Genomic DNA, 19,229 nt, shown 5'->3' with positions numbered 1-19,229 from the left:
TTTTTAGAACTCAATGTAAATTAAGTTACCAACTTTGATCAGTATAAGACATTCTTGTGTCTTTGTAAGCCTTTTGCAAATACAAAATAGTCGAATTTTACACAGGTACACTTTCAAATGCAGCCTATAACATTCCCGTAAATCTGAATTATACTGTAGAAAAACTATTTGCTTTATTTTGAACTAAATATCAGCACTTAAATTTTTGGAAATTCATTAATATATGCCGACTTATAAATATAGTCCATAAATCTATTTTAAAATCGATTAAATTATATTTCTTGTAGCACAAAATTTACCCATTGTTTCGATTTCATTTTGTATTAGCATCACAAATCTCCTTGCTAATGAATTGGAAGGGAAAATGAAACAAGGACGAGCAACGCGCTCATTGAAAGCGCGTTTCCTCCCTTTACTCAAAAAGTATAACTTCCTTGAGTTACACCACTCTCTCTCTCTCTCTCGATTTCGACTCTAGCGAGAGTCTGCAATTCAAATTGGAATATTTTGTCTAAATCCAGAGCGTTTAATAAACGAGAGAAGCAACAAACAACTGAGTCGATGAGAAATAAAATAACAACGCTTCGAGAGTAATGTGCCTAAATAACTATTCTATTGAGTACAGTAGGCGTGTCTATTGCGAACATTTTGCGACTCACAGAACCATCCAATCAGCTCTAACGCCTGACTTGGCCCGGAGAAAAGCTTCAGGAATGCACTGCTATAACGCGGCACTCATACCTACTCCATATTTGTTATCTCCTTCTCTTTGTACACTTCCACTTTTGATATTGGGCTGCAAACACTATGGGTGACAGCAGCAAATGCGAATGGGCATACCGCCAAATAAGATAACAAAAGCAGCCCAACAAAGCCACCACAGCAGTACCAACAGCATCATCTTATGGTGCACCGGAGGTTCAAGTGGAGGCGATCGGAGGAAAAATGCGTAGAAATTCATGCGCAATTACATTTATCCTGTTTAGGATATTGCTTTGGTAAGTGCGTTTCAGAGTGCAACATTCAAAAGCACCATGTTGGTGTGTTTGTATCTAAGTTTGTTAGACAGGTGGGTTCTAGGGGAAAAGAAACACTGTATTTAAAACGTTAATGGGTGTTGGAAATTTTGCCTGTGTATGTATGAAAAATGGAGGTGATGTTTTTAACGCAGATGTAACAATAATAAAGATAACAGTAGCAGCCCCCTAAAACGCCTTTTAATTACTCTTCTTTTCCAATCTCCTCTTAACCAATTTCTACTAAATATGTAAGTACTCTAAATCCACATATCTATACATACGAGTATATGCAGTGAAACGTACCTATTTACTTGAGTATATACTTATGTATCAAAGCAATTGATAACCAAATTTCTGCTTAACCGATATTACTCGTACAAATGGAGTTCTAACAAAGTTGTTCCATGTCCCAAAACTAGTAGTAGCATAAAAATAATAAAAAGTCTCATTCTTAAATTTATTAGAGTTTATATATTTTAAGAGTTTTATTATATATACTAGGGTGGGTAAAAAAACGAATGTTTCTCTTTCCTCCTATATCCAAGTATCAGCTCTTAATTGTAATGGAAAATAAGAAAAAACATCATTTTTAATTGCAAAGCTCATGGTTTTACTGCTCTACCAAAAATGGCCTCTTTTTTCCTTTTTTGTTTTTGCTTTTTTTTTGACGGTGAATATCTCGTAAACGCTTAACTTAATCAAAAACTATAGAAACCATATTTGTAGAGCAGAAAATTTCCTGCAAGACTAAGAGCTTTGCAATGATGTTGTTTCATTGAGTTATAAAATTCAAAAGAAAGCAAGGAAGAAGTTCGGGTGTAATCGAAAATTTTACAAATTACAATAAAATTTATATTTTATTAATTTACATACCTCACATAACATCACCAATATATAAGGACTAAAGTCAAATTGATGTTTGAGAAATGTATGAGGGCGGGGGAAGTTTTCACCCAAGTTTAACCATTTTGGGCACAAAGATACACTATTATTAGAGAAACGCGCCTTTTAAATTTCAATAAAATAACTCACATATTGATCAATATATGCGGTAAAAAGTCAGCACGAAACTCAAAAATTTGTATAGTAGGTATACAATATGTGGACTAAGAGAAATATTTATTCGATTTAATCCATTTTCGACTTATAGGCATACTATTATCCGGAAAGGAGCCTCAAAGATTGACCGATATTTCCGATAAAAAGTTCCCAATAGAAACTAGGGTCCACATATTCGGTACCTAGGGGCTTGAACAGTTTTAGTTCGATTTAGACAATTTTTGATCACAAGATGGCACACTTCAAAGTCACAATTCGTGCAAATATACTATATAATACTAATCTCTTCTAGATTTGTGTACTGGAAACTGAAAAATTCATATGGAAATTAAAATTTTGTTTAATGGGAAGGAGAAGTGATTGTAGTCCGAGTTGACCTACTTTACCATAGAAATATTAATATAAGTTTCATCAAGATATCTCAATTTTTTCTCAAGTTACAGCTTGCACAGACGAACGGACGGACGAACAGACAGTCACCCGGATTTCAACTTACCTCCTTCATCCTGATCATTTACTTATATACATATATAACCCTATGTCTAGCTCGATTACTTTTAGATGATACAAACAACCGTAAGGTGAACAAAACTATGATACTCTGTAGCAACATGCTACAAGAGTATAAAAAGAAATTTGCCTCAAAATAGTCAAGCGCTTAAAAGATATGAACGGTTAAATCTTTAAAACGGTTAGGTTAACGAAAAACTCGTAAAATACCATTTTGTGCTGCATTCAATTTCATACAAAATCTATAGAACGAAAAATATTTGCAAATAGTTGGAAGTGAGATTTGAATATTTCTATCCGATCATAAAAAAACATAGATAACGGTAAGTGCCGTTTCAGACAGGGACTCAAAAGAGTCTCATACCAGTTTATTGTGGGCGAGGGGACGACGAGGAAAGACGAAGGGACCGTGCCACTCGTGTTCGGGTGGCACGCTTTGTGTTCTTTTTCGTAACAGCTCGCTGCTACCCTTTTCAGCATTCCTTTTCACTTTCAAATCCTTTGAATGGTTGCAAGAGCGCTCGGTTTCAAATGAATTCGATCGCAAATTTGAGTTCTGTTATCTATTTTTGTATGTAATATGCAAATACGTATGCATAGAATAATAGAAATATTATGACAAATTGTAAATAAGGAGAAAATTAAGATATAGATTATGGAGTAAAGAAATTATGAATTTTTAATACGGAGTAAAGAAATTATGAATTTTTAATACTTAAAGATTAGGAAATTCCTATTATAAATTTGGCCTTGAAAATATTAGTAGCGGATATTCAATACATTCTTGTGGATTAGGAAATTCCCGTCTTTAGTATTTTTTTGAAACTATTTAGCGGGTAGGTACTTGTATTATGTATATTGTTCTACCATATTCATGGTAATTCATTGCAAGCAAAATGTGTGACCATCATTTCAACATACAAATGAAATACGCAGCACGCAGTGTTGCGCGGTGTTGCGCAGTCGAACCGCACAAATATTTACGAACATTTTGTGAAAAGGAATGCAGAAAAACTAGACTCGAGTTGCTGGACTCTTTTTTACCGTGTGAATGCCCAGAGCGACACCAAAAGAAAATTTGAAAAACATCAGACTCTTTTGCATCCCAATGTGAAACGGCACTTTTTAAAAATTTTTAAAAACATGATGTTGTTATGAACATGTTTTATGGTGTAAACGCTTGCTCATGCACGCAGTATATTTTTTCAGTCGTAAGCAAACATTGAAGCGTAATGACGTCACGGATAAACGAAGAACTGTGGAAGGCTTCTTTGAAATTTATCTAAGCGTTCTGGATGGCTGGATTATAAATTTAAAAAAAAATCATATAATATAAAAAACAACATATAAAGAAAAAAAAAATTATAACAAAGAAACAATACAAGTCATAATAAAATATCATGGTTTTATGATGAACGTTTAAAATTAAATTAGCAAATAAAATTTAGTTGCACGTTGATCAAAAATATTTGTGTCGTTCCCTGAAATTTCGTTTCGCACTGCTTTTGTTAGCTATTTTTAGCGGGTTTATTTCTGGCATCCCGCCTTTTTTGACATCAGCTGTTCGAAATTCCCTGATTTTAATAATCAGGGAAAGAGAATAACAGAAAAATCAGCGAAAATGAGAGAGTCTCGCTTCATGTCATCCTTGTCATTTCATCCTTGATGTTGCTTCGTTCACAAATAACAGAGAAATAAAGTATGATTGCATGTTCGACCGTTTAAACGAAAACCAGTTTTTTTTGCATCATACCATGTTTGCATACAAAAATGACCGTGTAAAGGCCGCATTAGAAGTCTCTACCAACCAATTTTTCAAAGTACCAAGCGAAACCAAAAACATTCGTTTTCTTCGACCCACCCTTATACATATGGTATATATTATTGTTGATTTTTATTTATAAATGAAAAGCATATATAAATACTTACAAATGTCATGTACACAGTTTTTGTTTTTCTTTTCAACATTAATAATTTTTGTCGAAGTTTAAAACTTTCTCTTTTTGCTATCGCCGGCTTGCCAATCCGAAATGTTTCACAGTTTTGCTTCATCGGCCCACCTTCCTTTTTTTATTCTCTTCAGCTTCTGACATTACTTGTCGTCGGAAATAACAGGTTCCACTTCGGAGATATTCGTTGCGTTCTCTTTTGTAATTCTAAAAAATTTCTACTAACATACTCAATGGCGGATATCTGAATACATACATATGTACAATACATTGGTACATACACATATCCTACTCTCATCTTTTAACCAAATCAATTCAATTTGATTTTGCAAATTTTCTTGTCTTCGAAGTTGCTTTCGCCAATTCGCTGAGGGAATGACGTTGTCAAGTTGCAAAGCTTACATTATTTATATCGATGCTTTACATCGACTACCCTGTTTTATGCTACAGTTACTTCACATTGTTATTACAATTTTACACGAGTGTGGAAAATGGTGTGTATATGTATGGTTGTGCAGATTCGTATTTGCATTTATCCAAAGTGTCAGCACTCAATTCACCATAAATAACATCACAGAGAATAGGTAGCAGATATACATATACACATGCATGCATAAGTGCATGAGCAAAAACTCCGTCGGAAAGTGTGCAGGTTTTGTCATGACCTCTTTTAACAAATGTACATAAGTATGTAATTCAGATATCCATGGGCATTGATATGTGTATAAGTTAACTTTGAAAAGTTAAAAGTTTGTTTTACACTAGCTGCTTTCTATAGTCTCTTTGCAGAATTGATGAAATTATAATTTTGAAGATATCCCTAGGTTATGCTACTTTCTTTCTTGTTCATGCTAAACCAAGAGAGCTTATGTTTCCTAATACCAAATACTTACAACATTTCTGTATTTTAGAGATAAAGCTTCTTAACCATTCCTGACCACGTGGAGGTTACACAAAACCAAATCGTCCGATTGTCTGGGCCAATCCTTACCGATCATATCAGTATTTTGTAAATATGACCCCCATGCAACATCTATCTAATCTCTTGAATATATACATACATATGTCATACTCGTTTATATTATATCTTGTAACAGCATACACGAAGTATTTATTAGTATGGTCGTCACTGCTTTCAGGGTTTTTTTTAGAACTTGGACAGAAAAATCTAAATAAATATTTTTGTATGTAAGTCCTCATATGGCTTGTAGTTACATATGTAGCGCATCTTCTATGTTACGTTTGAGGTGAGTGGTTAAGAGTGTCAGTTTGAGTGGTCAATGGATCTAATACCAACCGACAGATGCAACGATTTTGCAACAAATTGTTTAACAATAAAAGTAAACAACGTAGAGACAAAATAGCAAAAATTAATGTCAAATAAGAACATCGAACAAAAAAGAGAAGAAATATATCCGCAAATCGGAATGTATATATTCATATATACATTTAGTGATAAGTGGGCGCAACAAGAGGATACACCCGCTAGTAACAGCAACAACATCAGCAATTGAGTAGCAGTGATTAGCAAACACATATACATACGTAAATGACGTATGACCACTCGGGGAGTAACAACTTTCATCGTAGCCACTTTAGCTTGTGGCTGGCTGTCCATTCGAATTCCACTACTCGAGACAAACTTAGTGGAAATAGGCAAGCACACTCATCGCACATGCATGCACAGTAAAATTTTCGCTTGGATTTGCTTGTATCTGTCTCTGTGCCAATGGCCAGCGGGCAGCATTTAGCAGTTTCTTTTGGTAGTTTAGGTGAACACACACTTAGCTGTGGTTGTGAGCTTCAACATTAGTTTAATGGCTTTTTAGCTGTATTCTAAATTGCTTTTCTTTTTGTTGTTTCTTCTTTTTTACTGCTTCAATATCTTTATATAGTACTAAAATGGCAACGGAAAGCTGCCACGTTGCTGTTCCACAATTTCCATATTACGAATCTATGTTTTTAGTTGAATGTTTCTGGTTGGTTTTCTACTTTTATTTCTTTTTTTTGTTTCTTTGCTGTTTTAGTTCATAACATTTGGTCAACTAAACTTAAATTAGTTAGCAATTTGCGAATTTTGAATTATCTAGTATATTAACATATGTCTGCTTTGCTTTTCTGCATACATGTGAACATGCATTTATTATATAATTGTATTGTATATATGTGTTGGAAACACGAAAAGGGCAAACTACAATATTTTGTGGCAAACTAAAGCATTTTCAGGTGAGAAAGCGCAAACAATTTTCGATTTCTCAAATATTTACTGATAAACGTTTATCAATTAATAGTAGCTATTTAAATAAGTTTAATGATAACTTTCTGACTTTGTGATGTTTCAACTTCAGCTAAGTGGTTGATTTTAAGGAAATGTTTAATTGTTTTAGTTATTATATAAAAAGAAGAGCTTCGATTATAATGTTATTACAATGGCTTAATACATACATGATTTTTCAATAATTTATATGAGGTACTACATATGCGATAATGACATTTTAAGCTAAGTTTATTAACTAAGATGTTGAAGACAGTTCTAAAAGAGGGTCAAGCATTTTATGCATTTATAGTTTTCTTTAAAAGGCAACCTAGATTGAATGATATAAGAATTGGAAGGATTAAATTACAAATTCTGTACTGAAATTTGTGTAGAAAGGAAGATTTTAGAGAGTTCAGGTTCCACAGTGTAAGTAGTAATAGGTATTCTGACTACTACCTACAATAACTGAATGGAAAAGTATCTCGATATAAAACTACTGAAAACAAGTGCGGGTGTAAAAGAAAATTTGGGCAAAACTTTATATAAAACAAGTAAGGAAGAGCTAAGTTCAGGCGTAATCGAACATTTCATTATCTTGCAACTTCCAAGGATCAAGGCCGGGAAAATACCTTTAGGTGCTGGCAAAACTTCATATTAAAATGTTGCGAAAGAATTCAACATTCATTACTAGGCGAAAATTATATTAATATATCCTCAAATTAGATATATCCGACATAAACTTAACCGAAGAGACAAAATTTGATATATTTCTCTAAGGTGCAAAACGTCAACCAGAAGATCGGAATTGATGATATTATGGTGATGAGATTAAGACCAAGGTCTAGACCAACTCCATTCATGTTCAGCAATAAACCAATAATATGGTAAGGTTTGTTAGAATAACGGAAATTATTATATGTAGTGGAATAAAATAAATAAGTTAATTTTGCTAAGATATCTTACATATTGCCCGATATATAGGATATAAGGCCAACCGGAAGTTTGAAAATATTTTATTAAGTATATGGGAGATAGATGTAGTATTGATCTGATTTTATTTATTTCTTTCATTACTACATATTATTAACAGAAACAGATCCTCTTTAAATTTCATTAAGGAATCTCACATACTCGTACCATCAACAATGTATAAGGAGTAAAGATAAAAGGATGTTTGAAAATCCTGATATTAGTTATATGAGGGCTAGGACAGGTTTTCACTCGATTTTAGACACACATATGCACTGCTAGGAGAAAAACACGCTCACGTTGGGGTACAAAGTCAGCCGGATGTTTGAAAAATTTTTAGACTAAGGGAAATATTAATATTCAACACCCATTTTTTGTATACAGACATACTTACATCAGGAAAGGATTCTCTCCTAATTTCAATTACATATCTCACACATTAGCCGGATATGGGGGCTCAAATAGTTATGGTCGGATTTTGACAACTTTTAGTCCTGAGATGACATGGCGGTGCCACGCCCATTGTCCAATTTTGACATCTGGGCGTGGCAGTTGCCTGATTTCACCCAAGTCATTTGAAGTTGACGTGTCAAACTATATTTTTAATATGGAAAAAACAGATTATCGCGCAAAAATTAGATTCTTTGTTTTGAGTTTTAAAAGCAAAGGAACTGTACGAACAATTGTTAGAAGTGTATAAGGAGTTCTCACCTTCAATAAGAATGATGAAAAACTTCGTGAAAAAAGACCTGGTCTGCAGCACAAAAAATCATTTTTCATCAAGACAATGCACCTGCTCACAAAGGTGTTTTAACGGTGTTTTAACGATGACAAAATTCAACGAATTAAATTACGAAATGTTTAAGCATCCACCGTATTCACTAGATTTGACTCCCAGCGACTACTACCTCTTCCGAAACCTGAAACAATTCTTTCGTGGAAAGCATTTTTCGTCGAATGAAGAAGCTATTACAGCTGTAGACGGGTATTGTGCAGAGCTTCCTGAAAATCATTATAGGGATAGCATAAAATTATTGGAGGATTATTGGAATAAGTGTATTAAAGTTAAGGAAGATTTTATTGAATAAAAAAATATATTTCGTACCAAAAACTGTATTTTTTCATTTCGTGAGCAGAAACTTTTTAACCAACCAATTATATATAGCCCTACACCTAACTTGATTATTTTTAGATATACAAACAACCGTTGAGTGAACAAAACTATTATACTATTGTTCGACGAAATCGTGAATGGATTACAATTAAACTTGTATCTTATAAACTTATATTATAAGTCATAGAGTCATAAGTCAATTAGTTTAATAACTATATTTTACTTCCCATCAAAGAAAATTATATTAAAATAATCCTCAAATGAGATATATCTGACATAAACTCAAGCAAAGAAACTGCATTTAATATATTGAGTTGATATGAAAAACGGCAACCAGAGGATCGGAATTCATTACATTAGGCATATGACGTTCAGACCAAGGTCCCCACCAACTCCTACACTGACCGATATATTCGGCATACGGTGTGTTACAATAACGAAAATCATTATGTGTTGTACTATGTGAGAGTTGGAGTATATCACATATTTTCGGCATTAAACTAAAGTTTGTCCATTATTATACGTTCAGTTAATTTTGCTGAGATATCGAACGGTATAAAGTCATCCGGTAGTTTAAAAATCTTATTTTAGTTACATGCGAGATAAAGGATGTCTTGACTCGGTTTTATCTCTTTTTGGCACTACTACATATTATTAACATCAAAACTGCTCTGTGAGTTTCATTAAGGTACCCCACATAACATTATCAATATATGTATAGAGAGTAAAGCCAACCGGATGTTTGAAAATCCTAAAAGCTAAGGGAAATTATGACCCGATTCAACCCATTTTTTACACACAGACAAACCATTATCAGGAAAATATTTTCTCTGAATATCAATTATATACCTCAAACATTGGCCGACATTTTCGATAAAAAGTCTACCATAGGCACAGGGGTCCACATATTCGGAAATTGGGGGCTTGAATAGATATAGTCAGATTTCAACCATTTTGAAACGTTAAACTTCATACCTTAAGGGCACTATTTCTATAAAGGTGGTCAAAGTACTCTCGAGAACACTCGAGAGATGCACTGACTGACGTTTCCGGTATAGAGTTTGCTAGAATAACGAAAACCATTATATGTATTAATGGCAGTTTGTATAATTCCTGGACCGATTTCACGAAATTTCGGCATAAAACTGTAATATATCTTAATATTGTACCTTCAGCGGTTTTTGGAAAAATACCTTAAATATTTTCCGTTATATAGGGTATAACCAACCGAAAGTTATAAATGGAAATTTCACCTAAAAGTGGGCGGTACAACGCCCATTGTCCAATATTGACACTGGCTTCTATCAAGCCCCTCCGAACTATATCGCTTATTAAATTTAATGCTCCTGGCATATTTAGTTAGTGGGTTATCGCATTTTTAGTAGTTTTCAACAGTCCGGATTACCATCCGATTTTACTCATTTTTACACTTTCGGAGGAGGTGTAGAAAGAATTTATTCTGAGCAAATTTGGTGAATATATATTAACTGGTATGTGACATAAGTTTTGAAGTCCCCATCCAAACCTCGATACCCAGTAGACAATTACATTTATATCTTACAATTATATCTTAATTTGGGATTTAGAAATAACAACCTCTCAGAGTGCAGTTTCATCACAATATCTCAATTTTCACCTAAGTTAACACTTGAACGGACAGATAGCCCCCCGGAATTTTACCTTGATTAGTTTTAAGTGTTACAAACAACCTATAGGTGAACGAACCTATTATAATCTATGAACGTGTTGTGAGAGTATAATTATTACAGCAATTAATCCTGGTTTATAAAAAAATATCAATATGACAAACGTGGACAAAAATACTTTTCGGCTAAATAACACATTTTAAAAGATTCAGCGATTTCTTTTAACCAAATAAAAAAATTTACAAATTTATTTTTGTCGAACGATCGAAATACAATCAATTGAAGCACAGTTGTTCACACGGAGACCAACTAATTCGCAAAACGTTTAAAGACCAAGTTAGAATTTTCCAAAACTCGCATTTATAGTTTTATTCTGGTATGATCGATACACAATAAAAAGCATTACTTCACTAGTAGGGAGAGCGAAACTCAGGTGGCTCAATCTCAAGTAGAAGAGCAATTGCGAAATATGGAGGTGCGAACAGAATGATGTGAAGTTTTCTCTCTGCAAGGAATAAAGGAAGAATGGACCAATTTACCATATATTCACCGGATGTATGTATGTGTTTTTAAATAAAAACGAAAACGGTATAGCCGGCATAAGAATCGATGACGTGAAGATGAAATCAAAATTTGAAAAAGACTAATACAAATTTACATAGAGTTGATAGACTATTAATTTTGCATTATATTATTCTTCTAGGTATATTCAAGTTTGTAACAAATGGGTGAATTACAAAATTATTGCTTGATAGCATACTCGTAATCCATTTAACTTTTTAATTGAGGATGGTGGGGTAGATAATTATTTACTTCAACAATAATATTTAATATTTTTTGTTATAAATATAAAGTTATGCTATACCTGAAAGTATTTCTACGCTTTTGATTTTTCCAAATTTCGAGAGTATAAAATATTCGGTGGAACAAATTCTTTGTGGACAATACCCTTGGAATCATAAAAACAAATCAGCATTGTCTTCACTTTTGACTTCTCCAGGCGCGATTTTTTGGGTTTTGGCTCATTTCTCATTTATGTCCTCACGACCACTTTGAAAACGTTGAAACCACTCGTGCACTCTGCTGCGGGATAGGCTATCATCGCCATAAACTTGTTTCATCAATTGAAACGTTTTGGTAAAAGTTTTACCAATTTTAAAACACAATTTAATGTTGGCTCGTTGTTCGAAGCTCATTTTCGCACCGATGACAAAAACATACTGACACTTAAAATGCAATAACTTCACTTCCAATAAATGACATGTCATGAAATGTCTACTGGAAGTCGATAAAGGATAGCAAAGGTCTATACCAATTCCTTTCATACTCAGGGCTGAACCACTTCATATTTAAGAAAACATGCCCACTTTATTTCATTTAAATATCATACATTTTAGCCAATATAAAAGAATTGACGATATCAGGTATATTGGAACTAGTAGTAGTAGGTATCTGGACTCATTGCATTAATTTTTATACTCTAGAACACGTTTTCACGCAATTTTGGCATTTAACTCATTCTACCGACGTCTTGGGCATAAAGTCTGCTAAAATAACAAAAATCATTATATGTTGTGTATCGGAGCTGGGGTTATTCGTAAGCCTCTTTAACAAATTTTCGGTATTATACCGATATATACGGTATAAAGCTAAGCGGAAGTTTGAAATTCTGAAAATAGGTACATACATGGGGTCTAGCGAAAGTATTGACCCGATTTTAACCATTTTTTACGTTAGGGCACGTTACTATTAGGAAAAGGTTTGTTCTGCATTTTAAAAATATAGCTGACAGATTGACCCGTATTTTCGGTAAAAGTGTGCGATATGTACTGTGGTTCACATATTCGGAATCTGGGTTGGCCTGAGAGGTTTTGGTCTGATTTCGACAACTTTTAGACGTGATTAAAGGCCATCTTCAGGCAAAATTTTATTCCGATTTCGTCGATTTATGTACTGTAAAGTGAAGGAATCATAAGGAATTGTAATATATGGGAAGTAGGCGTGGTTGTTGATCGATTTCTACATTTGCAAAATAGAGCATAAAATTTGGAAATATTGTTATGCAAAAAATTTGGTTGAAATTGATTAAGTAGTTGTCGAGATATAGGATTTTACCTAAAGGTGGGCAATGCCACGCCCATTGTTCCATTTTGACACCGGCTTCTATGTGGTTCTTATGTATCATATAGGATGTTAAATTTAATGCCCCTGGAGTATTTAGTTAGTGGACTATGGCACTTTTAGTAGTTTTCAACATAACCGTATCAAAGTAAGGGAACAGGTTTTTTCATCCGATGTCAGCCATTTTTACACTGTCTGAATAGATACCGAATGAATTTGTCCAGAGCAAATTTGGTAGCTTTAATTGTTTGTAAAATATGTACATTAAACTCATTAGGGGGCGGGACACCTCTCATTATTTACAAAATTTTAACAGACAAACAAACGGACGGAAAGGCAGCCATCCGTAATTCTCGTCTCGTCATCATGATTATTTATACATATGAAATTACACATCTCGATTTGTTTTAGTTGATACAAACAACCGTTAGGTGAACAACCTACCTATTATATTTTGTGCAAATGTTGTGAGAGTAAACAGCAAATCAAGATAATCTCGTGTACAAATTCAGCTTTCAAGTTGAGTGCCTGAGTTGAATTAGCCGCCACCGGCATTGAGGCATATGCGCATACATATTATATATATAAGCAAAATGTGTTCTGTGCAGGTGCACATGTATGCGTAATTATATCAGTAATTTTTCCAATCAAAAGTATTTCACAACACTTTGTTCTCTGGCCACCCGCGCTTCTTGAAGGTTTTACCTACATCTTTATTAGCTACACACGCCGATGTGGATACTTATGCAAGCATGCATACATACATATGTATATATGTACATTTGCACGACTTAAGTCGTAGGGATACTCACAGGTTTATTTTTTGATACAACAAATTTAACATATATAAACAATGTCGGATTTTTAAGTTTACCGTTTTAATTTAAACAACTATTGTCCGCAATAGAAATCGAGATATCGCCCACCAATAATAGCAGCAACAGCAACAATCAACAGTCAGTCGCCGGAAAACAATTCGCCGCCACCACAAGCATCCACCGCCGTTGATGCCGACTTCGCTTTTTCCACCGCCAACTGTATGGAATTACCAATTTGCACTGAAACGCGAAAATCAAGCAAAACAAAAAATCTTAAAAAGAAACAATCACAATTCGGCAAACGAAAAGACAACCACAGCTAAACACTCTTACAAATGCAAGCATAAAACAACAACAGAAAATGTATATACATTCATATACAAGTATGTATACCTCTGCTTACACCTGATGAAATTTAATGTGAACTGCAACGGTCAAGCCAAGCATAAAACGAAAATTGCGGAAAGTAGATATTGGAAACAGTCACACAGATACTTACGTAGGACAACTTACGATTAGCTCTGAAAGGCTCTTTGAAAACAGATGTTCAAGTTTCCCTTTCCGGTTTTAAGATTATATTTAATAAAGCGTCTCGTTGATTACCTATCATAGCCATACTATACAGGGCTATACTATTATATAATAAGACTATACTTATCCGTAATCAACGATTCGTTTTAGGACCAAACGTGAATATATTCCTCCCATTGTTTAATAACATCTTTTCTGGCAAACAGAAATTCTCTGTATCGACCTATTTCAAAAAAGACAGTGAGGCTAATGTACGCGTTTTCCCAATTTCTGCTTACTCTGAATAAAGAGTTCTAAATTTTACCTCGATACCTTTCCTATAGTACTATTATAATCGAAATAATATTGTAATATACAAAAAGATTAAATGTTTGTATTGGATCTATACCTATAGTATATTCGTTTTTTTAGTTTCATTATTTGAAAGTTTATTTAAGAAAAACATGTACAATAGTACCTTTTAAATTATTGCCCATCTGAAGCTATTACATTTTCCATTTTTCTGGCGATTTGTGGATTACATTCCAAATGAACTGCGGCAGCTTCGCTAATTTTTGATACTCTGTTCGGATGTGATTCTGGACTATAAAGCGAGTGAGGCGAAATTTCCCAGTCGCTGTTTTCCAAATAGTTTTAAGGTCTTGCAACATGAAGCCGAGCGTTGTCATGATGGAAAATGATTGCCTAGTGTCTAATCGTGAATTTAGGGCGTTTTTCGACAATCACTCGATTCAATTTGATGAATTTTTGTTGGTAACGTTCCCCATTAATAGTTTCACCTGGTTTTAGAAGCTACAACACGCTCTTCTCATCCCACCAAATACAGAGCATTACCTTGGCCTCATGGATATTCGGCTTTGAGTCGTGCACTTTTAAGTCGTGCAAACCACCTCTAGGATGTTCACTCAGCTAAAGTATATTTACCACAAACTTCCACCAAAAAAAGTTCGACAAAAAGTAGTTTTCTAACTCATGTACGGAATTTTGAAGAATGGAATAATAATCAAGTTACGCCATCTCTTGGCAAACCGCCAATAGTCATAGACCAAATAGTTTGGTCAAATATTTTGTAAAATATAATTCTGCGTGAAAATTAGCATATCCCAATGACTAATAAATTTGACGTTTCTATCGGTGCCACTTCTTTAAAATGAGAACTAAACTGTACTTGGCATCGCCATACAAACACTGCCTTCCAAAGTTGATAAAACTGTACCATACACTTAAAACTATATACTTGTATTCTAGATACAAGCAATTTTATACAAAACAATTTTGTCAATTAAACTATTTACTATATGTATGCATTTCTGAATTACAGTATCTTATGGAAGGCAAAAGGAGTCTGACCTCTTCTTTGAGATATAAAACGAACATATTTTGCTCTCAAGTTAAGCAAGTTTTTATACTCCCGCAACATGTTGCACAGAGTATAAAAGTTTTGTTCATCTAGCAGTTGTTTGTATCAAATAAAACTAATCGAGATAGATTTGAAGTTATATATATATAAATGATCACAATAACGAGACGAGTTTAAATCCGGGTGACTGTCTGACCGTCCATCCGAGCAAGCAATAACTTGAGTAAAAATTAATCAGACGACTGCCACGCTCACAAAACGCCATTAAACAAAAACCTATAAAGTATCATAACTAAGCCCTAAGTTAAGATACAAAACTGTAATTTGGTGCAAGAAATTGTAGTGGTAAGGGCACTAAATATTTTTTAAAAATTGGCGTGGCCCCATGTAGAGATATGGTTAAATGTACATATCTCCCAAGCTATCTCAATCGAACTCGCTGAAAAGAAGTCTGTTTAGCATTTCCTTATACACTGTGAAAATGAAGATAATCAAATAATAACCACTCCCACTCGGTTAGGTTTAAAATTACGAAAAGTGCGATAACTTACTGAATAAAAAAGCCACAAGCATTAAATTTTACTACTAGACCATTTACAACCAAATTTGGTGTGTGAGGTTACCCAACCATTGTTATTATACATTGTGAAATGGGCCTACTTCCCACATAACATACTTTTATCTGATTATTTCACTTTACAGTATACAAATCAAACATTAATGCAGTTATAACGGTAAAACTTTACACAAATAGTATTTAATTTAACGTCCAAAAATTGGCGAAATCGGACTATAACTTTTCAAGGACTTAAACACCAAATATGTGGACACAAGTGCGGATGGCTGATTTTATCGAACATATGGGTTAGTCTATGAGTTCTACTAATAGTACTATTCTACTATTGAAATTCTGGGAGAATATTTTTGTGCCTTGTGCCAAAAATGGGTAAACTCGGGTCAATACTTCCCTTACCAAATACCTAATATAAATATATTCGAACTTCCGGTTGACTTTATACCGTATCTATTGATCAATATGTTAGAAATCTTAATATTAATCCGAAAGAATAGTTTTCTTATAATTGGGTAAATTTTTTCCTGTGATTGTAAATAATGGATGCAATACTTCCTACTTTTAATTAAAATATATACAACAAGTAAGGAAGGGCTAAGTTCGGATGTAACCGAACATTTTATACTCTCGCAAAGTCAAATAGTATACTTGTTTGAGATTTCTTTGTGGATTGACTGATATTTTCGGTAGAGGGTCAACTATAGGCACTGGGGTCCACATATTTAGTACTTAGGGACTCGAACAGTTTTGGTTTGATTTAGACAATTTTTGGCCACAAGGTGGCATACTTTAATCGCATAATTTACGCAAAGTTTTATCCCGATACAGTCATTGTTGCCTGATTTGCATAGTGGAAAGTGAAAGAATCAGATGGAATTTAAAATGGTGTTATATGGGAAGTAGGCGTGGTTGTAGTCCGATTTCGCCCATTTTTGCAATATAAGATAGAAATATGAAAAGAACGTTATGCACCGAATTTGGTTGAAATCGGTTAGGCAGATTTCAAGATATGGGTTTTCACCTAAAAGTGGGCTGTGCCACGCCCACAGTCTAATTTTGAACGCGATTCCTATAAAGTCATCTCATACCATCCCAGAGATAAAATTTACTGTCTCTGGCGTGTTAAGTGCTTGATTTATCGCGCTTTTAGTAGTTTTTAACAGTACCGTTATATGGGGAGTGGGCGGAGTTGCCACCCGATTTCACCCATTTTCAGACTGTAGATAGAGGTTCTAAAAACATTTGCTTCCAGTGAATTCAGATTCCAGACAGTCACCCGGATTTCAACTCGTCTCATCCTGATCATTTATATACATAAACATAACCCTATATCTAACTCGATTAGTTTTAGGTGATAAAAACAACCGTTAAGTGAACAAAACTATTATACTCTGTAGCAACAGGTTGCGAGAGTATAAAAATGCAGTATATCACTTTACCTTCTGAGAGTGTAAAATGTTCGGTTACACCCGAACTCATACCTTCCTTATTTGTTAATTTTCCACTTCATTCGCCAACCAGAAAGCATTTAATTCTTGATATTTGCTTTTTAAATTAACTGCACACTAATTCATTATCACATATTTGGTGAGTGAAACTCCACACGATGAACAGGTTCTCTTTGTGTGCGTCTACTCAATGGAAAATTCGATAGCCAATAAAAGTGTGCGAATCAGTCGATCAAGGTGAAGCAAAAGTAAAATATATGTAGAATTTCTTGGCAAAATAATAGAAACTCATTGGAAAGAATATAAGGACAATTGCAACTGAAGGACATCACAGCGAAACGCCGACAAAGAAGAATGAAGCCTCATTATTTCATATAATACTTTAAAGTGCGTCAGAAAACAATAGCTCCACAGGAGCACCAAGAAGCGCACAGTAGCGTAAGAAAACTATCAGCAACCTGGACCGCCCGCTGTGACATTACGGCAGCTCACTACTATTATAGACACTTGAGAGAATCTAAACCTGGTGAAGCTATATCCCCACGGAATATGGCAAAAGAGGGCAGTGTTCAGGTTAAAGCAATGCCTATTACTGTTAATCTCTTCCGCCCGCTGCTTGATCTACTCACCTCAGTGCTGTTTATTTATACTTCTGATTTTCAGTTAAATCGCGTAATCATAAAAAAGTAAATCCGTCTTTGTTGTCTTTTGAAGTGTTGTTATATAAATAAGTTTACTTTGCACAGAAATTACATTCATATGTATGTGTGATTCTGCGTGATGAGCTGGGAATCAATTTGTCGCTACAACATAAAAACCACAGCAAAATTACCTTTTCCAAGCATAATAGCAAATCCCACATTCAATTTCAACATAGTGCCAAATTTTGTTGATGTACAAATCCTGCTGGTGGCAGTACGAACCACTAACAAGGTGAATGTTATAAATGACGTAGGATAAACGAAGCAGCTTCGAAGCAACAGCGGAAACGGTTATAAAATTACGACTACGCCAATGAGACATGCACTTTCGCATTCCTACTGGCTCTCTGTTTGGCAAACTTAAATGTAATTCGCGCTTTTATGACCTCATCAAAGAAAAAATCATAAAAGTTAAAGCCTGGTAAGTTGCAAACTAAATAACACGCTTGTATTTTAACAAGACAAAATGAGAATAAGAAACTCAATTTATTTATACCATACATTACATAATAACAGTACAAATAAAAAACTTATCATGCTAGCTGTCTTATACTAGAAACAGACGCGGAAAATTTTATGCAATTAACACTGAATTATTTATTTTATTGGTTGAGAAAAGTTGAGTTAGATCTTTTTGAAAGGACATACATTTGCCTAATTAAGATCTCGGGCTTTTCACCCGTTATAGAACTGTCTAAAACTACCTCTGATTATAGTTTATCCAATCCGATTTTTTGAAGAAATAACTTCAGCTCAGGAACAACAAAGTATATTAGTTTCATTCTCCCACAACTGTATTTTCACAAAAATATTGAAATTTGGTAGCAAGAGCGAACTGGTCAAAGTTGTTATTGCTGTAGTGACTCATAATGAATGAAAATCATGTCACTTACCAATTCTTTGTCGAACATCGATAAGCTTATCGATTCTAAGATTCTCAGTGATCCCAAGCAGGGATGTAAATGAGCAAATATGTACATTAACCATGACTGCCTTCCAAATTTCATCAATACATTTGCCAGTTAAGAAAATAGTTATTGCGCGGATGAATATCAAACATCTACCGGAAATCGGCGGAATCACTTCACGCCAAGCACACTACCATATTACAGATTTGGAAGATTTATAATGAACAAAATATAATATAACTAAA

This window comes from Bactrocera oleae, chromosome 2 (genome assembly GCF_042242935.1).
Source record: "Bactrocera oleae isolate idBacOlea1 chromosome 2, idBacOlea1, whole genome shotgun sequence".
NCBI lineage: Eukaryota > Metazoa > Arthropoda > Insecta > Diptera > Tephritidae > Bactrocera > Bactrocera oleae.
This window is presented reverse-complemented; position numbering follows the sequence as displayed.